Below are 24,569 nucleotides of genomic sequence, written 5' to 3' on the forward strand. Positions count from 1 at the left end.
TGACCTATTTATACATCTGTAGTTCCTTGCTTGCCAAGTGGGACCTAGATACATGAATGAAGAAATTCTGTAGACATTTAGCTCTATTTATCCTCAGTGAATAACATGTATGATGTTCCCAAAAATTGTTTCAAAGTAATAAATGTTTAATGCATTCAAGAAATTTGGGGATAGATACTGGAAATACAAATATGAAAAAGTCCAAAGAACATATAATGATGTATTTGAAGGAATGTGATTTATAAACAGATAGGCATAATTGAGGGGCTATGTGGCATGTTGGAGAGAGTGCGGATGAGCAGATATTAAGAGTCAAAGTCTATCCACAACACTTACCTGCTATGTTACCCTTGACAAGGCACAAGTTGTCTTAGAGCATGCACCTGACAGAGTTGGCTTTAAAATATTAAATAAATGTTGATGATGATAATGAGGATGATGAGGATGATGATGATGTTATTGTTACTAGGTAGAAAGAGAAGAAAAAAATATAGATCCATTCTCTAAAAAATGAAAGAGCTGTTAGCATCAAACATAATGCTAGAAATACGATAGTTGAGATTCAATATTGGCACAAAATGAAGCCTTCATAAGTCATTGAACAGTTAAAAAATGGATGTTTACTTTGCCCTAACACAGCAAAGATATGCAAAAATGATATAAAGACAATGAATTGTAGATTTGTCCCCTCCATCCATTTATTAAGACATCTGGCCAGCAGGGAAGGGTACGGTAATTCACATGTTTTTCAGATATCTACCAAATCCAGGGGGGCCTGATTCCACATGAGTGGGACCTTTCATGGACTTAGATCACCACGAAATAGTGTCAAGGGAAGCAGGGTTCAATTCAAAGGGATAGTTTTGTTGCCTTTTAGGGAAAACTAATCTCTTGCTTTGGGGAAGTGTGGGAACCTTGGTCCTGTCACCAGAGAGAGAATAAAACTTTCAGCTGCTTACTTGAGAATAAAGCAATGGAGATTTCCAATTGGCATAGAAGTGATAATAGTTTGTGCAACATAATGTATGGGAAAAGGGGCAATGTGAAATAAGGTTTCACATGGAGGTTGGCAATAGATCATGAAGGACCCCAAATGCCAGGATATTTACACACATACAAAGTAGTAAGAGCTATCTGAAAACATAGTGGATAGCCTAAGGTGGAATGAATTTCCTCTCACTAGAGATTTTCAGAAATTGGATGCCAAAGGGGTCATAGTATAAAAGTCATGTCTCCTCAGAAACTTATTGTACTGGATGGTCTCTGAAATGTCTCCTAACTCTGAGATCTCAAGATCCTCCAATTCTGTCAAGGGATTAAGAGATATGGAGGCAGAGTAGGGCAACAGAATTGATGTCATTCATTTGAATCCTAGTCCTACTAACTGAAACTGAAAGGATATTAAACCATATTAAATAATATGAATATCGTCATATCAAATGTCCAAACTACTCATAAAAATTACCAGTTGATTTGAGATGAAGTTTTAAGTAGCTCCAGGGGCCTTAGTGATAGCCATAATTCTTAGTTTTATGAGGTAAAAGGAAATGTGAAGTCAGGAATTCAAGGATATGCCCTCATTTTTTCATAACACAGTATCAGTTGCCATGTTATATTCTCTACAAAGAATACATTATAGTTTAAATATATATAGTGTATATTTCCATGTATGTATATTTATATATATCTATCTTTTGAACATATTTATTTATAATGTCAAAACCACTTATAAACATTGCAAGTTGTTTTGATATGAAAGTAAAACTTGTTAAACAGATCAGGTGCAGATGGAGGCCAGGCATGACTGAATCAATGTTTATGTCTATGAGGGAAAATATCCTTCTACCAATGGAATCACATGTCCAATCAAAAAATCACATACTTACATTCATACATACATACACACATACATACATATATACACATTCATGTCTCTATATGTATGTATATTTTGAAAGGCAAAATGACATAAAAGATAGAGCTTGATCTAGATCAATTCCTCTTATAACACTACCTGTGTAACAATTGCCAAGTAATTTAAAGGACTGTACTTTAAGAATACCTCAAAAGACCAAGCAAATTTTAGAGTGAATAGATATGTCTGGGTGTTCTGGTTAAATTCCCAATGTGTTAAACAATTCTTTACAAGTTACAGATGAGTAACTGATTTGCATCAGTGGATGGTAAAGAGAATTTCTACAATGTGAATCCCCCACATATATGAAATTAAAAGTTTAAAAGTTGGTATGTATCTTTAAACAAAGATGAGTGATGAAAGAACTATTGGTGTTTCCAATGTTATCAAAAGATTAATTGAAAAAATGCTATTGCAAATAAACAGATAATGATGGTAGTGAAAATTATATCATCTAGGTCCTTTTCTAAAACCTGAAAAATCTGACAGGTGCATTGAGTTATATAATGTACAATTATAGAGTTTTTTTTTTTCTTCCCACATATCAGGCTTACACAAACATTTCTTTTAATGACTAAAGAAATGCCTTAGTCTGGGAGCTAATGTCTAATACTAGCATCCCTCTTAAGAAAAATCTTATACCAGCTGGATAGGGCACTGTAAAAATGTGGCACAGTGTGAATAGATCATCTCATACTGTTCTCACAACACTGGGTTCATTATCCATGATAATAAAACTAGAGGAATGCCTTTGAAAACTAAGCCACACATTGGTTTGTCTTTAAGTTGTGATTTCACATGGCTGCTATGTGATCTCTGTGAAAACCACAGATGCAAAATACAGTATTTGCTTTTGAAAGTCACTGCTGGTAGCAGAAACAAATGCATTTTAGAAAGACACCCACCGAGCTCTGAAACTCATGTTAACAATTCAATATTGAGTGCGATATATATCTCCTTAGACTAGAGAGCTATCTAATTAATTGGAGACATGGGGCTACCCTTGTAGACTTATTCTGATTGAAAAAAAAATCTGTTCATATTATATTTAACCATGGTGCAACTATGCTCCAAATTTAACCTTAATCTCCTGTAACATGACCAGGATTTAGGCTGTTTCAGGGCTAACTCTGGAGAGAAGAAATCAAGTGTGTAGTGTCTCTTTTTATTAGTGCTTTTTACTGCCCAGCATTTGATAGGTTCTAAATCAAAGTGGTCTGCTATCAGCACATTGTTATACTCCTGTTGGCAGCATTACTTTGACTCTGAAAGTACCTGTATCATGAATTGTCAATTTTCCTCTCTTCTCTTACAAAACTAAGAAAGACAGCCAACAACCCTCCTAGGTTTATCCATCTACTTTTCAATTTTACAGGCTGATCTCCTTTAAGAATCATACTCTATTCCTGAGGGTCTGAAAGCTGTACCCTTAAAAACAACATGTTGTATGAGTGTATTAGCAATAAACAATGCAGAAAGTTTCCTTCTTTTGTAGCTTGATCTTTTGTTGAATTTGAACTTGTCTGTTTCTTGAACAGTTGGGGCTTTTCCCTTCTCTATTCTTTTGAATTCTTTAATGGGATAAAATAGAGAAAAAAATACTGTAGTAATTTAACAGAAGTCTCTGCAACAATTCCTCTCTTCTGTGTCTCATTTTTTGGATATTTTATTTAGGAGCAAGACATAATATAACCTTTTACTATTGAACAGATATAAAATATGCGCATTAACCTTCAATGCAAAATACAGCATAAGACAGGTTTTATTACTTGTACTACTGGCATGACATCATGACAGCATTACACATAACATGATTTCATGCTGTGTGTGGATCCTTTGGAGAGTGTAATAATGACATTTAATTGTATTTACTTGAAAATCAGTATAAATTTGATCTTGAAATGAAATAAAATTTATCAATGATTTGTGTATAAAAATGAACTGCTAAAATAAATTATTCCAATTAAGAATATATTTATTATATTTATAAAGATTTCATATTTAAATATTCCATTATAACAAGAATGCCACAAATTATATGCACCATGTTATCATTTTTGTTAGATCAGAAAGACATGACAATAATAATTGAGTGAAAAATATTTTCATATTCTAAAACAAGTTTTCCCCTTTTCTTTAAAAAACAATTAAGGATCATTTGTCATTACTGGAATGGCTCAGGGAAAATGGAAGACAATTTGGAAATTTTCAGAATTTACATAGCGTGCTAACATCTTTAAAACTATCATTTTGAGCCTTAGTTTTACAAAATTCCAATTATTTATTTTAAAAAGTTACCAGATGTCAACCCATATTAATAATCACACATGAATATATATGTATGTATATATGTTCATTATATGTATTGCATATAAACATATGTTTATAAAAAAGGTATAATAGCATTGAAATTGGATTAAAATAACCTGGGTTCAAATTCTGGTTTTTGTAGTTATAATACATATTATTGGGTGGATTATTTTCCTTCTCTCGATCTTGCTTTCTAAGTCTAAAATGATGGGCTTGAATTAGAGAATAATGTATGTTTCTTTCCATGTGTAATGTCTGTGATATACACAGATAAATTATGAAACTTTTTTCTTCTATCTGACTTGGAGATTTTAATTGAATTATATGAAGTCAACCCTTTGGCAGTTGTCAGTGGATATTTTTTCAAAGAATTTGAAATAATGAAATGTGCAATACCCCAATAAATTTCACTCTGAAGAATTTTATCTATATGTCATGTTACTTATTTTGTTTTCTGTTATACACAATTTTGAATTCATTTTGTAGATTAGATAAATAGGGAGCATGAAGTCAACTAAATGATAAGGTAGTAGAACCTTGCCCATTATTGTTCTAAGCTAAAATAGCTTTGTTATCACCTCTATATGAACACTTTAATACCATTCCCTAAACCTGTAAGACCACACACACACACATATATATATATGTATATATATATAGTTTTTAAATTTATTTTTTATTTTTAGTTTATAACACTCAGTTCCACAAGTTTTTGAGTTCCAAATTTTCTCTCCCTCCCTCTCCTTCCCCATCCCCCCTAAGATGGCATGGTATATAATCCAATATTGGTTCTACATATACCTTCCAATTAAACTTATTTACATAATAGTCAAGATATATATAATTTCATGCTAAAACTGCAACTGTTTGATTTTGATTTTCATGCATCAGAAATTGCTGGTGATCCAGAAATGCTTCCAATGACACATTTTTTTTTTTTTAGTTTTCATGATCAGTGATGAGACCAGCCATTGTAGTAGTAGCTGCTACCATTAGAAACATCTCTCTCAATCTCAGAATCAGAAGATTTCCCCTAATTCTAATTCCAGTGTCTTGTTCACTAGAAATAAATTACTAAGTGCAATGAGAAAAAGGGAAGTCTAGGAAAACAGATACCTAATTACTTCTTGCCTCTCATTATTATAGTCACAAGTCCTAACTCTTAGAATTCTGGACAGACAAAAGAGGACAATCAAATTGAGTCACTTAAGATAGGCATAGATTCTATTTCTTTTGCTTGTTTCTTTTTATTGGTTTTTTTTATGGATTCCATTTCTACCTTAGAATAGACCTCTTTGTGAAGAAAAATAAGTAACAATTAATTATAACAACAGCACCAGTCATTATTGTCATCTTTTATTTTCCCTGTAATAATTCAGAATGAGGGACCATATATTTATGGAAAATTAATTAATTTTCCTTTTACACTATTTTAGGGAAAAGCTAATTAAGTCTGTAGCCTTGACTCCCATCAGCACAGGTGATCAAAATTTAACTAACAATAAAGAAGGGCTATGGGGTACACCAATTTTATTTCTGGGTTTCTCCATTTGAGAAACCCAGATAGATGTTTGTTTTTTGGCCCAACATTTTGTGCTTTGCATATTTTCCTAGGATGTGATAGTGTTTCCTAACCTTTTACTGAGGGAGTCTTAGAGATTTTTTAAGATCTTAAGATCTTAAAGTTCTTAAGATCACAATTCCAGTATAAGTGAATTTGTTGTTCCCTAAAGAATTAAATAAATCATCTATTTCACCATGACACTGATATCTTTCAAATGTATAACATTTCCTACTGCAATGAAGATCATAATGATCATTTTTCCATACCATCTAGAGTAAGAGGACCCAGATTCAAATCATGGCTTTAAAACATCCTATTTATCTTATCTTGTATGAATCATTCCTCCTCTTTGAGGTTCAGTTTTCTAATATGCTAAATGAAAGGAGAAGATTTTATGATGGCTAAAATCCTTTCCAGCTTTAACCCTACCATCCTAGAATACTTTTCAGAAAGACTATGTGGTTATCTGGACTGCCTTATTTTCTTCATCAACTCCTACATTTCAACTCAATCCATCTGTTCATATCAAGGCACATGTGGCAAAATGATTAAATATTTAGAGATAAAACTAAAGAATTTCAAACACCTGGGATTATTTACTCTACAGAAAAAAAGTGAGATTGAAAGGTTTCTTAATAATGATAGTCAAGTATAAAAAGTGTTATCATAATATGGATGTTATCCAGATGTTCCTCAAACTTACAAAGATCAGAACTTCAATAGATCTGTAATGTCATTAATGTGGGTAGCCCTTCCAATGATGCAGAACATAACCAGCCAACTCCTTATTCCATGTGATTTTTGTCCAGGTCCTCCCATTAAATTTCCATAATAGATTTATCAAATGTGATATGTGCTTATCTAGATACCCATCTGTTATCACTTGCTCTGGCTATGTGCCTGGCCGACCTCCTTTTCTAATCATACATTTCCTGGATGATGTATTTTACGTTGCTTATTGGACGTAAGTCACCATTTATCATATGTTGCATTCTACTTAACCCCCTCAAACATCATTCCATTGTCTTGTGGGTTACCTAGTATTTTGTTATTTTCAGAGCCTATCATATTCCATGATTTGTACTCATACAGAATAAATAAAAGCATAGAGGTAAAAGATTCAAGTCAAACCCTGCTTCCCCCCAAATTATCTTATGAGCAGTAAAATTGCATCAAATAAACAAAAAGATAAAATGAATGAAATAAAAGAAACTCCTCTAATATAATTAATATCACACACACACACACAAGTACTCCTGTGGCTACAGATCACTACCAGTATCATTATGGATCAGTGTTAATGTGGAAAAGACTGGAGTCTGTAACTGCCTGGATCATTGTTTATTGCATTTGGGCTACTGAGAAGTGGAGACATCCCAGTAGCTACCCTCATCCAAGTTTACTGGCTGCTATACACCCATCCAAGGACTGAGGGCAAAATGAAGGGGTGGAACTAGGTGGTTTCTAAGGATTTCAGTAGATTTATATCTATGATATAATATGATCATGTTGGTATGCAACTTGGTGTAGCTCGTTAGGGTGGTGGGAGTGGGGAACTCCACTTTCATCATTTAGTGAATAACCAATAAAATAGAATGGAAGAACTATTACTCTAAAATGTAATAATAACAAAGGTAAATACCAAGTAAATATTGAAACAGCAGATGAGCTACCTATTATCAAAAGGGAATTTACCCAGAATAAAGAATGAGGAAAAATAATTTTAGGATTAATTTAGAATTAATTTTAGAAATAATTTAGAATTAGCTGAAAAACATGAAAAAAACAAACAGAACCTCATTCCCATAGTTTAACAAATCAAAGAACAAAACTGCTCAGAACCCCTAGAATCTAAAGGACTCGATTCAATTTCCATATTTAATGCTTGCTATCTCTATGACTTTAGGGAAGTTTCATTTAACCTCCATAAGTCTAAATCAGATAATCTCTAAAATGAATGGATGGGACTATTGTGATTGCAAACTGGATTAATGGCAATAAATTCAATTATTTTCACCTTTAGATCATTGATCCTATGAGCTTCAACAGAATCCACAGGTCAAGAGCTAAAAGAAAACCAAAATTTGATATTTCCGGAAAAGTCATTGGTAAAGTAGTTTCCAAGCCAAATTAAAGTAGCATAAGCAGTCAAGAAGAAATTGCATTTCAAGGAACCGCAATCAAAATCACATAAAACCACAGAAAATAGGACAACAAAAGAAAATATCAGAACAAAACACAAAAAGAAAAATAAGGGAATTTCATTCAAGAATTGATCATCTATCAAACCAGTCATATAATTAAAAGAATTGGTGACTTTTAATAACCTTTGCTGAGAAAGAAGAGGCAGGTAGATAATTGAAACACAACTACTGCAGATATCGTTGCTGTTGTTTGGCCTTCTTTCTGGAATGGCATAAGGCAGGTGATGCCATGCCTTGCAGGAGAATTGGATTTAAGCTAGGGAGGGCTGTGCAAAGTCACCAGACTCACTTTCTCCTCTGGAGCCATCTGGGTCCAGTGGCAATATATAATTCAGGACAACTGGAGATGGCCATGGATGCAGTGGCAGACCTTGGCCATTTTAAGCTAAAGAACCAGAGAAAGATAAACAAGTCAGAACAATTTGAAAGGGCTAAATAAAGAAAAAAATCCTAAAGGGAGATATTCTAAAAGGGAGAATAGAGAACATTGTATTTTCAGAATCCCTTTGAAATTAAATTAAAGAATAAAAAAGAGAAAAAATGTTCATTGTTGTTAAGAAAAGGAAAGAGAAGATAGAAGGAGTAGGAAAGGAATAGTTAAGGGAAGGAACAGGCAAGAAGAAGGGCTCACTTGCTGTATCAATTGTTGGAATGCCACAAGAAAAGGTTATATATACATGGAAGCTGGTTGGGAACTTAGGTAACTTCATGACCCCTCACACTTATCTGAGGTCAGCAAGAAAAATTTGGAAATATTGGGGGAGAGAAGAAAGCATGGTATAGAAATTCAATAAAATATTTAAGACTCAATCTGGATCTAATCTAGAGAAAAGTAGGTGTGAAGATAGGGTAGAATTAGGAATGAGCTTCATAAATTCAGAGATCTAGAGTGGTAAGAGGCTTTAAAAATGATATAGTCTAAGAATCTCATTTTATAGAGTAGGAAGCTGAGTTCCAAAAAAGTAGTAATTTGCCCAATGTTAAGTCACCTATAAAGGGCTGATCGAAAATACAACAACCGGGAGAGAGAGAGAGAGAGAGAGAGAGAGAGAGAGAGAGAGAGAGAGAGAGAGAGAGAGAGAGAGAGGGAAAGAGACAGAGACAGAGACAGAGAGAGAGAAAAAGGGGCAAAACTGATTTCCCTCTGGGCTGCAAGAGGAAAGGGGGAGGGAATCAGCGTTCTTACAAATATTGCATTATTTCACTACTTTTATTGTTTTCCCCCACTTTTCTATTTCTTTGAAAGAACAATGGTGAGGAACAAGTATTATAATTTAATAAGATTTTTTTAAAAACCCTAAGAATCATAGCTATTAATGGTATTAAATTTCCCTTAAAAATGATGTCGGCAAAATGACAGAGAAAGTAAAACTCAACTATATCTTGTTTACAAGAAACACACTTAAAACACAAAGATTTGTGCAGAGTTAGAGTGAGGGGTGAAGAAGTACCTTTTAAAAGTCAGCTAATTCAAAATATAAGCAGAAGTAAATAGTAACTCAAGAAAAGGCAGAAGTAAAAAATACATATCTTAAGAGAGATAAATAGGGAAATACATTGTACTTAAAAAACACCACAGAAAATTAAAATATATAAATATTAATTATATGTTAACCAACTGAGATAACATTTATTGATTTAAAAGAGCTAACCATAATCAAGATGGAAGTAGATAAAAAAGTAATTGTAGGGGACAACAAAGTAACATGTTCAGAGTCAGAAATATATGACAGTTAAATAGAAAAGAAGTTAAAGATCTAAAAGCAATATTAGAGAAGTTAAATATTGAAGAACTTTGGTAAATTTTGAATGAGAATCTGTATATATATATATATATATATATATATATATATATATATATTCATCAGCTTTACATAACACTTTTACAAAAATGGAACATGTGATAGAGCTCAGAATCATAGTTTGTATGGCAAAATATTAAATACAAACTTTTTAGACCTAAAAATATACAAATTTTAATCATTCAGGGAAATTTGAAGGATCTAGAGTCAATGGGGATTAAATAATGTAACTTTAATGAGTGAGACAAAATAGGGGAAAGAATACATATAAAAATATTTTGCTTCAATCAACAAAAATCTACCTTTTCATCTTCAAACTCCAACCGCTCCCCTCAACTGCAAATAAAAGAAAAACAAAGCCCATTACCATACACATTTCCACATTGGCCATGTTCAAACAAATAAAAATTATTTCATTCTTCATTCTTTATTCTATTCCCTTCTAAATAGGCATGTGGCATGTCTCAGCATTAGTCTTTTAGAATTATGGTTGCTCCAAATACTCTCAAAGTGGTTTGCCCTTTCCATTTTTTCAGTAAGTGCTCTCATTTCATGTAAAACATTTTAACTCTAAAAAAAAATTTTGCTTTATCTTTTCTGCTAATTTTAGTTGAATTTTCCCCAAAACTGTTTTCTCCGAGTCTTTGCTTGTAGATTTGGTAAAGTCATTCTCTTCTGGGTTTGTCTCTCAAGTTTCCCTGATATAACAATAACTCTTTATAGTAGGATTCTTTTTCTTTCCTCAATCTTTCTTGCAGCCTATTTCCTAACTTCAGACTTGATGACAGAGCTGTGTTCTGTGGCACTTCTGGAGGGAAGCTTTGGTATGGTGCTATTGTTGCTTTCTTGGAGCATTGAAAATTTTGTTTCACCAGGATCTCAGGGATAGACTGGTAAATATTCAGTGCTCTCAAAGTGGCATGATCCAGGGCAAAGTCTTATTGTTGTTTCTCTGGTTTGAGGTCTATAAGTTCCTGGATTGGTTTTATGTCTGAAAAACAATAGACTAATACTGGACTTAACCCCTAAAAGCTGCCTAGGAAGCTCTGTGGACTGTCCCTAGGCTGACCTTGTCCTCAATGTCTTCATATTTCTCTGTTGCTATACACTGAGTTTGGGTAGAAAAGTAATTCATCATTTCTATTTCTGGATTTCCCCATTAGGATTCAGTCTGATGCAGTTTCTAGATCTGTTTGGTGATTCTTTCTTTAGGTTAACTTAGATGTACTGCTGCTTACCATTTTTCCATCTTCATTTTATCAAGACATCAGAATCTATGGGATATAACCAAACAGTCCTTAGTAGAAATTTCATATATCTGAACACACAAATACATGTATACATGTAGATATGTATGTATGTATACACACATATGGAGAGAGAGAGAGAGAGAGAGAGAGAGAGAGAGAGAGAGAGAGAGAGAGAGACAGAGACAGAGACAGAGATGGAGGGAGGAAAGGACAGAGAGATAGCCAGAGACTGATAGGTAAAGGATCTAAGGGAGACAGAGAGACAAAGAAAGACAGATAGCAACAAATACCAAGATAATTCTTGTTGTTATGTGGTTGTTTCAGTTGTGTCTGACTCTTTGCAACACTATTGGGGTTTTCTTGGCAAATGTACTGGAGTGGTTTGCCATTTCCTTCTCCAGCTCATTTTACAGATGAGGAAATTGAGGCAAAGTTCAGTGAGATGCCCAGGGTCACACAGTAAGTGTTTGGGGCCAGATCTGAACTCAGAAAAAAGAGTTTTCTGGACTCCAGGCCTGGTAATTTATTCACTGTGATACCTACCTGCACAGAGATACTAGCGAGAAGTATGTAAGGGTTAACATTCCTAGGACTCCTTGGGTTCTTATGTTCGAATGGTAACACTGAAAGAATGATGAAAGCTGGTAATGAGGGTTTCACAGATGCTCACATGTGTATATATGCATATACACACATATGAATATATGTAGCATAAGCATATGTATATACATATATTCCTGAATTAAACTTCAGTAGATGGATAGATATTCCATTCAAAACAATTAAAACATACACAAAATATCTATTGGGTTATAAATAATATCTGGAACTAATAAATATGAGCTACAAAATATCAAGAGTTAACTTGAAGACATTGACTTAAATGAATAAAATTACAAAACAGTTTCAAGAAATAAAAGGAGACATAATGGGAGAGAGAGATTCATTTTAGATGGATGGACCATGTCAGGTCATAAAATATTATATTATGAGCTAAATTAATTTACCTTTTTATTTTACATATTTAGTGTTATAACAAAGAGGTTTTTTCAGTTGATATTATAATAAAGATTAATGTGGAGGAACAAAAGGTCAAGAATATCAAGGGAAATAATTAAAATACAGAAGTAAAAGAAACAGAATTAATAGTTCTCCATTTATACTATAAAGTGTTAAATATTAACATTCTCTGCTAATATTTTTACAATGTAACAAATTCATAAGTGGAGTAAAGTAGTGATAGATAAGCAAGACTCAGAAGCAATTCATCCAATAAATTAATTTCTATAAAAAGGCAATAACTTGTATTATTAGGGCAAGGACCTCTTACTAACACCTATAAAAATGGAGAATATTTTGAAAATATAGCTTTGTACCAGTATTCTATATAATCTTCTATAGTAAATTCCAAATTAATTAGTTGTATCACTATACATAGGCATATGCATATATACACATATGTCTACAATGACCTGTAAAATATATAAGTATGTATATATATAAATATATACAGTCCACATATGTATGTATGTGAATATATATGTATACATACATACATATACACATATGTGTTTGTCTTTTACAAGTATAGGCAAAAAGGATGATTCGTACATAAGGTAGTTAGAATTTCCCATAAATATTTTTTAAATAAACCATTTTAAATCATATAACTGAACAATGTCTCCCCGAAAAAAGTGAAAGGTTATGAAGAAACAAGTGTTTTTCAAAGAAGGGAAATTTCAAAAGAAGGAAAGCAAATTATCAATGACCATATGAAGAGAGTTCAATGTCACTAGTGCAAAAGACAAAAGCAAATTCAAGTAACCCTGAGGTTTATTTCACATTAATCTGAATATGGAAAATTTTGAAATTGCTCCAGAAAACAGATATGATAATGTGCTGTCAGTAGAGATGTGAGGTGGTCCATGAATTTTGGGGGAAAATTGAACTCAGTTAGAAATATCATTAAACTGTGTATATCTTTTGATACAGTGATGCAATACTGGCTACACAATAAGAACATTTAAAAAACATAAAAGGCTCATATTTAATAAAAATAAGCATATAGATAAAGAACAACTTTCAACAGTACTTTTAATAAACCTAGGTAAAATGGGAGGTGTTATCAATCAAAGAATTTCTGAATCAATTTTAGTAGATTATTTTAACAAGCATTTATCACAAAATTACAAATAGAAACAGTTCACAGACTCTTGGGTAGAACATGAACTGATACAGAGTGATGACAACAGAATAATTTATGAAATGACTAAATATGAAGTTAAGAAAAACAACACTGAAAGACAACAAAGCTTCATCAGAGCAATGGCAAAAAAGAAAAAGAAAAAAGTCTTCATAAAATTGATGGAAAAATATGTGTGAGTGCATTCATGTGTGTATGTGTGTATTCCACATATTTCCCTGCTATGAGACTACATATGAAGAATGAGACATATGTTTTCAGTCATAATCAATGCTTTGGTTTGCTTAATTATGCTCCTGTGTTAAAAGGAAAGGTTTTATTGATATCTTTTTTATCATCTTTGGCAGGGAATCTGTGTGGGTGATAGTATTATGTGGGATTTAATCACTTGGCATGTTCCACTTTTTAAAGATATATAGAGAACCAAATCTGCAATATCCAAGAATTGTGTTTTTTTTCCTACAGCATAGATTTCTTCTATATAAACTAATTATGTTGTCCAACCCAAATGCCTTTTTCATTTTCATCTTCCTTAGTACTTTATCATATAGCAGAACGTGGACTGAGGTATCAGGGTCTGTGATCATTGATGACAAAAATAGTTCAAAGTAGAATTATTGGCATATGCACTCCACTTTTTATTGGTTTGTATTCTGTTTACAATTCTATTCACACATATTCTTTGGATGAATATGTAAAGTTTTGTTGTATGCCAAATTTTGGGCACACATTCTTTTCAATGAACTTTTCTTTCTTTTAAGAAGAGATACTGGTTTTAATATTCCACCATTTTTCCTCAGAGTATTTTGCATATTTTTTTTATTCTAAGCTGTTAAAATTCTAAGGCAGCTATCATGTCTTAGTTTTGCATAATTTTCGCATGAGGATCAAGAGTTTCCTGACTGGGGAGCTTTTAGACATTCTTAACTCCCGCATTGCAGTGATTACTTCATAATGATTACACTTCTGAGGGTGAGTGTATTATGTCAATATATTTTCCTTTGTTGTGGATATCACTCTTCTTTGGCAATGTTGGCCATTTCTCCACTTCGTTGTTCTAGAGGTAACCCCAAAGGGTTGGGGTATCTCTTTGATATTATCAGCTCTAGCATTCATTCCAGTGAGATCCACCAAATATTGGCCTCAAGTGACTAGCATTTCAATTCCATTTAACTAATTCAAACTAGCTCGCATTTATAAAGGAACATTTATTATCCCAGCCAAACAAAAAAGTTATTCTTCCCCACGTGGTCATAGATTGTAGTCAGCTGAAAGACAGATGGAAGATCACTAAAAGGCACTTCTATTAAACAATATCACAACTTTCCTGGAAGCAGACTCCCTAGCCTTTTTCACTTAGGGAATTGCATCAGAAGAAATAAGTGTAAGATCCTAAGGACTGGGATCAGTGGCCATTTCTCCATTACATCATTGTTACTATTCCATTTTGTTTGGCATTAATAGCTTGTTTGAATACTTCTCCTGAGAAGTGTATTGAGCATCTTTTCTTCTTAATGTTCTAATTTAGTATTTTTTTAGACAATTGTTCTAGTCAATTGGATTTCTGACTGTAAGACGGAACATTTGAAAATATGTCTTTAGGGGATAACCATTTCCTCTCAAGGAAGAGTCAATTATTTTTTCATGCTGTTAAATACTCCCCAAAATGTTCTGCTCTAATTTCCTAATTATGGCATGGAATTATCATGGATTCTCAAAAGTTTTAGCAACATTATGACCTTTTGTCAGGTTCTTTCATTCTAGAAAGGTTTCAAATATGGTCCTGGTAAAAGCCGTTGTATAAGGGCAAGGCTAACTTGAGAAACCGGCCTCCAATTCTTTATATCTTTATATCAAAACTATCTCTATTGCAATATTATTTACAATACTTAGTCAAATTTTATGGTAATATAAAAACCCTATAGATGCACTGATGAGTATTTTAGAATTGCTACAAGATAATAAATGAAATTGAGACAGCAAAAGCTGAGGTTCAGGTTTGTATCAACTAAGCATAGAATATAGTAGGACTTTGTTTTTTCCCCTATCAAATAATTTGTCATGGTGAGTATAATATGATTTTGGAAAAGGAGGTAATCCTAGGAATAGAACTAAAGATTGGATTTAGCACCCCAAATTTTCACTAGTGTATATAAGTGAAAACACATAAACACATAATGTGTTGAAATATAGCACCCACAGAAACTTTCTACTTCAAAAATTTCTTTTTTCTCTTAATGTTTATTTTATTATTTAATATTTTAGTTTTCAACATTGATTTCCACAAGATTTTGAGTTACAAATTACCCCCCATTTCTACCCTCCCCCCACTCCAAGATGGCAGATATTCTGATTGCCCCATTCCCCAGTCAGTCCTCCTTTCTGTCACCCCACTCCCCCCACTCCCCCTTACTTTCTTGTGGGGCAAGATAGATTTCTATGCCTCATTCCCTATATATCTTATTTTTCAGTTTCATGCAAAAACAACTTTTTTTGAGTATCTGCTTTTAAAACTTTGAGTTCCAAATTCTCTTCCCTCTTCCTTTCTCACCCACCCTCCCTAAGAAGGCAAGCAATTCAATATAGACCACACATGTATCATTATGTAAAACACTTCCTCAACAATTATGTTGTGAAAGACTAATCATATTTCCCTCCATTCTATCCTGTGCCCCTTTACCCAATTTTCTCCATTAACCCTGTCCCTTTTCAAAAATATTTACTTTTGATTACCTCCTCCCCCATCTGACCTTCCTTCTATCATCCTGCCTTTTTATCTCCTTCTTTCTTCTTTCCTGTGGGATAAGATACCCAATTGACTGTGTATGTTATTCTCTCCTCAGGTCAAATCAATGAGAGCAAGATTCACTCATTCCCCCTCACCTGCTCCCACTTCCCTTCCAACGAAATGCTTTTTTTTGCCACTTTTTTATAATTTAAACTTATTTATTTAACATATTTAGTTTTCAGCATTGATTTTCATAAGAGTTTGAATTACACATTTTCTCCCCATTTCTACCCTCCCCCCCAATCCAAGATGGCATATATTCTGGTTGCCCTGTTCCCCAGTTAGCCCTCCCCTCTGTCACCCCACTCCCCTCTCATCCCCTTTTCCCTTCCTTTCTTGTAGGGCAAGATAAATTTCTAGGCCCCATTGCCTGTGTATCTTATTTTCTAGTTGCATGCAAAAAACTTTTTTTTTTTGTTTTTGAACATCTGTTTTTAAAACTTTGAGTTCCAAATTCTCTCCCCTCTTCCCTTCTCACCCACCCTCCCTAAGAAGTTAAGCAATTCAACATAGGCCACATGTGTATCATTATGTATAACCCTTCCACAATACTCATGTTGTGAAGGACTAACTATATTTTGCTCCTTCCCAACCCAGCCCGCTTTATTGAATATTCTCCCTTGACCCTGTCCCCTTTCCTAAGTGTTTGTTTTTGATTACCTCCACCACCATCTGCCCTCCCCTCCATCATCCCCCCTTTTTATTTTTTTATCTTCCTCCCTCTTCTTTCCTGTGGGGTAAGATACCCAATTGAGTATGTATGGTTTTCCCTCCTCAGGCCAAATTTGATGAGAGCAAGGTTCACTCACTACCTCCTCACCTACCCTCTCCCCTCCTCCCACAGAACTGCTTCCTCTTGCCACCTTTATGTGAGATACTCCACCCCATTCTATCTCTCCCTATCTCCCTCTCTTATTATGTTGCTCTCTCATCCCTTAATTTGATTTTATTTCTTTTAGATATCTTCCCTTCATCTTCAACTCACCCTGTGTCTGCTCTCTCTCTCTCTTATATATATATATATATATACACACACATACATATGTATGTATATATATACATATACACCTAGATATATACATACATACACATTCACTTATATATATATATACACATAAACATATATATACACACATAAATACATATACATATATATATATATATATATGTATATGCATATTCCCTTCAGCTACCCTAATACTGAGGTCTCATGAATCATAGATGTCATCTTTCCATGTAGGAATGTCAACAAAACAGTTCACCTTTAGTAAGTCCCTTGCAATTTCTTTTTCTTGATTACCTTTTCATGCTTCTCTTGATTCTTGTGTTTGAAAGTCAAATTTTCTATTCAGTTCTGGTCTTTTCACTGAGAAAGCTTGAAAGTCCTCTATTTTATTGAAAATCCATATTTTGCCTTGGATCATGATACTCAGTTTTGCTGGGTAGGTGATTCTAGGTTTTAATCCTAGGTCCATTGACCTCCAGAATATCGTATTCCAAGCACTTTGATCTCTTAATGTAGAAGCTGCCAGATCTTGGGTTATTCTGATTGGGTTTCCACAATAGTCAAATTGTTTCTTTCTGGCTGCTTGCAGTATTTTCTCCTTGATCTGGGAGCATTGGAATTTGGCGACAATATTCCTAGGAGATTTCTTTTTGGGATCTATTTGAGGAGGCTATCGATAGATTCTTTCCATTTCTATTTTGCCCTGTGGCTCTAGGATATCAGGGCAGTTCTCCTTGATAATTTCTTGAAAGATGATATCGAGGCTCTTTTTTTGATCATGGCTTTCAGGTAGTCCAATAATTTTTAAATTCTCTCTCCTGGATCTATTTTCCAGGTCAGTGGTTTTTCCAATGAGATATTTCACATTGTCTTCCACTTTTTCATTCCTTTGGATCTGTTTTATAATATCTTGATTTCTCATAAAGTCACTAGGTTCCACTTGCTCCAATCTAATTTTTAAGGTGGTATTTTCTTCAGTGGTCTTTTGGACCTCCTTTTCCATTTGACTAATTCTGCCTTTCAAGTGATTCTTCTCTTCATTGGCTTTTTGGAGCTCTTTTGCCATTTGGGTTAGTCTATTTTTTAAGGTGTTATTATTTTTAGTATATTTCTAGATCTCCTTTTGCAAGTCTTTGACTTTTTCATGGTTTTCTTGCATCACCCTCATTTCTCTTCCCAATTTTTCCTCTACTTCTCTTACTTGCTTTTCCAAATCCTTTTTGAGCTCTTCCATGGCCTGAGACCAATTCATATCTTTCTTGGAGGCTTTTGATGTAGGCTCTTTGACTTTGTTGACTTCTTCTGGCTGTATGTTTTGATCTTGTTTGTCACCAAAAAAAGATTCTAGAGTCTGAGTCTGAGTCTGCATCCTTTTCCCCTGCCTGGCCATGTTCCCAGCCAACTACTTTACCTTTGAGCTTTTTGTCAGGGTATGACTGCTTGTACAGTAGAGATTGTGTTGTCTAAACTTTAGGGTGTCTGCTGATTTTTTCAGAGCTACTTCTACTCCATTGTCACCACAAGCTCTGCCATAGCAGAGCTCCTCCTCCCCCCCAAGAACTGCCAACCAGGAGTGAGACCCATATCCAAGCAGGGCAAAGCAAACCCTGCCCTCCTGCTCTGGTCTGCCATTTGATTCCTCCCACTGTGTGAACCAGGGTCTCCAGAAGCAGCTGACACTGGAGCTCCACCACTGCACAACTTCTGCCACCCCCAGGACTGGTGGCCAGACTGCCTTCTGACCTAATCTAGCAGTTTACCCACTAACCTGCTCCATGGTCTTTGGCCTTTGTGGGTTGAGAAGTCTGGTAACTGCCACACCTCAATGATTGATGGCCCTAAGTCCTGTTCTGGGCAGATTCCTGGTCTGGTCTGTTCTGGCATAGCCCATGCTGGGCGTCGCTCCACTCCCAGCACCGTGCAATAGACCCTTCCCCTCCCAGGGACCATGCAGGCTGTCCTGGGCTGGAGATGTGTTTCCCTCTGCTATTTTCTGGGTTCTGCTGCTCTAGAATTTGTTCAGAGCCATTTTTACAGGTGTTTGGAGGGATTTGGGTGAGAGCTTAAGCAAGTCCCTGCTTTTCAGCTGCCATCTTAGCTTCACCCCATCCAAAGATTTCTTTATGTAATATATGCTCCTTTGATCTCTCTGTGATATAAGATGATTTAAAAAAACAAAGATGCAATGGCCTAAAGTAATGTAAATATCCAATAGAAAGGACTTTATACATTGGTTTTTGTTGATATTGGACATCAATTCTTCCTCTGAAAGAAGACTTACCTTTAGAATTATAGACTATATAGCCGATCAATCCAAATATGTATATGTGTATACATCTATGTGTATGTTTATATACAAATTCTGCTAGCACTTCAAGATCAACATGTCTAAAACAGGCTTTGCTTTTAAACCTCTTGTGTCTTTTGACCTAATCATTTCTATTTTATTGACTTTGCTTCACATGTTGAAACCTTAGGGGTAGGTGGTACTATCACTTTTTTTTTTCCTTTCACTTCTAAAATCTACTTAGTTGCCATGTTTGATTAATTCTACCTTTACAATTACTCTCTTTTTTGTTTTTACTTTTATTATTGTGCTTTATTTTTATGTTATACATGTTTGTATATTACTTCCTATTACTCAGAATCTCTTGTGATAAAGTAAAATAATTAACTAAAACTAAAAGTACACTGACCTCATTTGGAGGTTGATGCCATTTTCACATCTATGGCGGTCGTACTTCACTATTTAAAAAAACGGAGAACTTTTTCTCTCTCACTTTACTCTGTAAATAATGAAAATAATAAAACAAAGTTTTTTATACAACAATATGCATAGGAAATTCACCAGTGTCTGTACACAGATGAATACATGCACAAGTGTATGCATGCATGCATATATGTATCTATGCATGTATACACACACACACACACACACACACACATATATATATATATATATATATATATATATATATATATATATATATATATATACACATTACATTTTGCACCCTAAATCCATTACCATTCTGTAATGGATATCATATTTCATCATCTGGCTTCTGGAATCATAATAGGTCATTTTATTGATCACAGTTCTTAGAGCTTTCAAAGTTGTTTGTATAGTGTTGTCATTGTATAAATTGTTCTCTGGTTTCTACTTATTTCATTCTTCATTAGTTTATAAATGTCCTCAAGATTATTCATTTGTATGCCAGTGTTATAGTATAGACTATTCTTCTATTCCTGCTCAACTTACACTGTATCCATTCATGTCTTTATATTATATATAATTTTCAAATCATCTAATTCCTTATTTTTACTGCACAATAGTATTTCATCACATCATATACCACAATTTATTCAATCACTCATCTATTGTTGAACATCAATTACTCTTTAATCCATACCCTCCTATCTATTCTCACTGATAGTGCAATAGCAAAGATCTCTATTTCTCAAGATGGTGGAGTGAAAGCAGGGACTTGCTTGAGCTCTCCCCCAAAATCCTCCAAACACCTGTAAAAATGACTCTAAACAAACTCTAGAGCTATGGAACCCATGAAATGACAGAGTGAAACAATCCTCCAGCCCAAGAAAGCCTGGATGGTCCCTGAGAAAGAACTATCACACTGGGCTGGGAGCAGAGCGCAGCCCAATTTAGGCCACACTAGCACAGACCAGGCCAGAGCAGATTGGGTGGAACAGGCCTCAGGGCACTGAATCACTGAGATGTGGTGGTTTCCAGACTTCTCAACCCAGAAATGCCAAAGACAAATTAGGTCAGTGGGAAAACTCTGTTGGACCTGGGTGAGAGAAGGGCAAGGTCTGGCCCCAGCTCTCAGGATCTGGAGGTGGCTGTAGCTGTGGTGGTGGCAGCATCAGCAGTAGTGGCTGCTCCCAGCGCTCCAGGCCCACACACAGTGGGGGCATTCAAGTGGCTGATCAGAGCAGGAATGCAGACATCTCTTTGCTGGTGCTGAGGCAGGGTTCTCTTGCTTTGCCTTGCTTGGATCTGGGTCGTAGTCCTAGTTGGTGGTCCTGGGGTGAGAAGCAGCACTGGTATGGCAGAGCCTGTGGTGGCTGTGGAGAAGGCATCCTCCTGGAATTTACAAAGCAGCTGACTGTCTTAGACTTTGGTCACTTGTAGAGATCCTCTTTCTCTGTTAAAAAAAAACTACTAAAAACTTGGTTTGAACACAATTTTAAATTTATCCTGCCAATAACCAGGTCAGTTAATGAAAGATAGCTCAAAACTTTTGTCTGTTACTAGAAAATCAAATCTGGAAGGTTTTAGTCAAGGAAATTTGCAATATTAGGTTAGCCAATCATCATGTTGATATACATAGGAAACTCAGAAAGAAACAGAAATTTGGAACCAATTTTTATACTTTGCATTATCCATTCCCCCATTAGATGATGAGATTCCAATGAGGAATTAATACCAGAACACTTTTTATAAGATGTCCTCTAATACAAAAATGAATTCATTTAAACGTTACCAGGTTAACTTCAGTGGTAACAAAAGATTCAGGGATGTTATATACAAATACATTGAATAATCAATTTCAAAACAGTGCGCATCATGTAAGTTATAGTAAAACATTTTCAACTTGTAGCCATGTTCAAATAAATTACCCCTAATGAAAGTGGATATCTCTTTAAGGCATTATATGATAGAACACAAGCCATTCTTTTAAGATAACTTAGATAAGATAACTAAGATAATTTAGATAACTAATTGTACTGATATTCCTTTCTTTAACTGAGACAGTTATGATATTCACTAAATAACAGAATCATAGCCTGGTTTCACAAGTTTTTGCATCATTTGCCTAATTATCCCCATCCCATTGTGAGAATTCAAAGGACCTTAACTTATACCTGAATATATAACTAGTAACAGATGTCAATGGTAAATACTTAATTACTTAGCTATTTGTAATACAGAAAGGACTAAAATTCCAGAATAAATAGCTCAAATTTTATACCTGCATCTTTTTTATTGTAGCAACTCAGATGTGCTCCAGTATTGGGCTATTAGATAAAAATTTTACATTGTGTTCCTTCTGATCATCTGACTTGTTTATACACATTAGTCATAAAAGAATAGGGACATAATTATACAGTAAGGGCATAATGTTTCCCCAAATTAATGTCAGTTTCAGGCAAAAGTTACACAGATGACCAATTGCATTGAGCCAGGCTTAAAGTCAGCCAGGTGAGATATTTTCCTTTCAATAAATGTCACTTGGGGAAATTGAGTCAAGATAATCCTACCCCAGTCAATGCCAATAGTTCTTCTCCCATCCTTTTCCATGAGAACTCCACCTGATGTTTATGCATATAAAACCCCATAGGACTGCTAACATCATGGATAATTGGCTCAGTTGCATTCCTTGATGATCATATCTGGAGTCAGATTCAGAGTAATATCGGTTAACAGTCCCATAAAATCTTAAATAGCAAGTTCCAGTAATCAGAGTTTCAGGTGGATTCAGTTCTCAAGGATCACTTAGCCAAAATAACAGGTATTGACTATAATCTCTCAATGGAAATAGTAGAAGATTCATCACAGGAAAATACCATAGTTAGTACTCATGATAAGTAGCTGCTTTGTCATTCCTAAATTCAATATTACACAAGTGATTTTGCTTTAAGATGCTTCGGATGGGATGTGTAAATATAATAATTGCAAATTGTATACAGAGAAAAGATTAGACATTATTTCATATAATAATATATAGTATAATAACTTGTAAAACCTTTTCAGTTATTAAACATGTTCAAATGTACGTAAACACAGACTACTGATCTCAGAATCCCTTTAAACAATGGAAACATCTTTAATGTGACTCTTAAGTAGTTTGTATGCATTTCTACACATGATCTAATCCCACATTAAGTAACAAACATAAGTAAAGTAAAATTTCCCATTGTGGTGATGCAAGATGGCTCATAAGTTACTACTCTTCACTAACATAACTAAAACAATAGAGGTTACTGACTTAACTTCACAACTTAAGAAATTTAGATCTGTGTTTCACAAGCTTATTTGCCTTTGTCTAATTATACTTATATCATTCTGAAAGAATGAGATACTTCAGGAATTGAATCTTTGACATCAACAAGCTCAAGCATTAATTTGAGTCTTGGTTAGGTCATGGAATGACAACAAATTCAGATAAAACAACAAGATCTTTCCCACTTACAGCTTATTACAGTAATTCAGATGCTTTTGTACTAATCTAATAACTAATAGATTCAATATTACAGTAACAAATTTTCACTGTGTCTAACCTGATAAAAGAAATTTGCTATGAGAGTTAGAAGCAGGGATATAGTTATAACAGTATCAAAAATGGTTCTCAAGGCCTACATCACTGTAAGTAGCCTAAAATATGGAACCAGGTGGACAGATTTCTTATATGGGAAAATGAACTACAAAGAGTACAGCCAAGCTTTCCCAAGGAAGCCTCCCTACCTTATTCTCAGGGACAAATATTCACTTGCCTTAGATCTCAGATGTTGCTTCCATTGAGTTGAGGGCTGCCGCTGATTCTCCTAAAGAACCCGTTAAAGGACCATCCAAGGATACAGCAAGCCTAAGAATGAAACTCAAAGAGAGTATTCAGGGTCCCCAACAAGCTTTCTCCTCAAACATTTAAGCCTCACTAATCATAGTAGGTTTGGACAAAATTGTTATTAACATAAAATTGTTGTAATAAATTAGCTTACAAATAAAAATTAGAAGGCCTTTTAAAAATCACACAATTTTTTTACAAAAGATTTTTTTTACTTAAACATTCCTGCCTGAAAGTATTTCCCTTTCTTCAGAACAGCTTAAAATTTATCCTGATGTTAAAAAAAAATCACTAAATTTTCATGAAGTAAATTAGTTGGAAACATCTGAAATGACAGCTCTCTCTCTCTCTCTCTCTCTCTCTCTCTCTCTCTCTCTCTCTCTCTTTCTCTCTTATTCAACCTTAAAGCAAAACTATATATTTTAAACTGGAATTCATCAAAGTTAATTTGGTGTAAAATGTCTCTAAGTAACATAAATAAATCCCAAACATCCTAAAAACAAAGTAAATTCCTAATTACTACAAAATTCCTAGTTACCATCTTCATCTAGCCAAAATGTTGTTACGATGGGGAGAAATTGCAGTTGTTATGAGTGAGAAAGAAAAATATATTCAATTAAATTAGTCTTATTATAATAATGAAGTTAACTAGACCTTTAAAAATTTACTCAATATATTTTTCTCTTCTTTGTCTTTAAATTTATCACTAGAATTTAAGAAAAATAATTTAAGAAAAATAATTACATTCTGGAATCCCATGTAGATAGTAAATATGTAATAGTTCACTCTCTCTCTCTCTCTCTCTCTCTCTCTCTCTCTCTCTCACACACACACACACACACACACACACATACACACAAATGCACACATATCCTTAGATGAAGAAAACTTGAAAATTATACCTTCATTTTGTTCAAGACTTGCACAGGGTCGATAAGAA

Source organism: Trichosurus vulpecula, chromosome 4, assembly GCF_011100635.1.
Source record: "Trichosurus vulpecula isolate mTriVul1 chromosome 4, mTriVul1.pri, whole genome shotgun sequence".
Lineage (NCBI taxonomy): Eukaryota > Metazoa > Chordata > Mammalia > Diprotodontia > Phalangeridae > Trichosurus > Trichosurus vulpecula.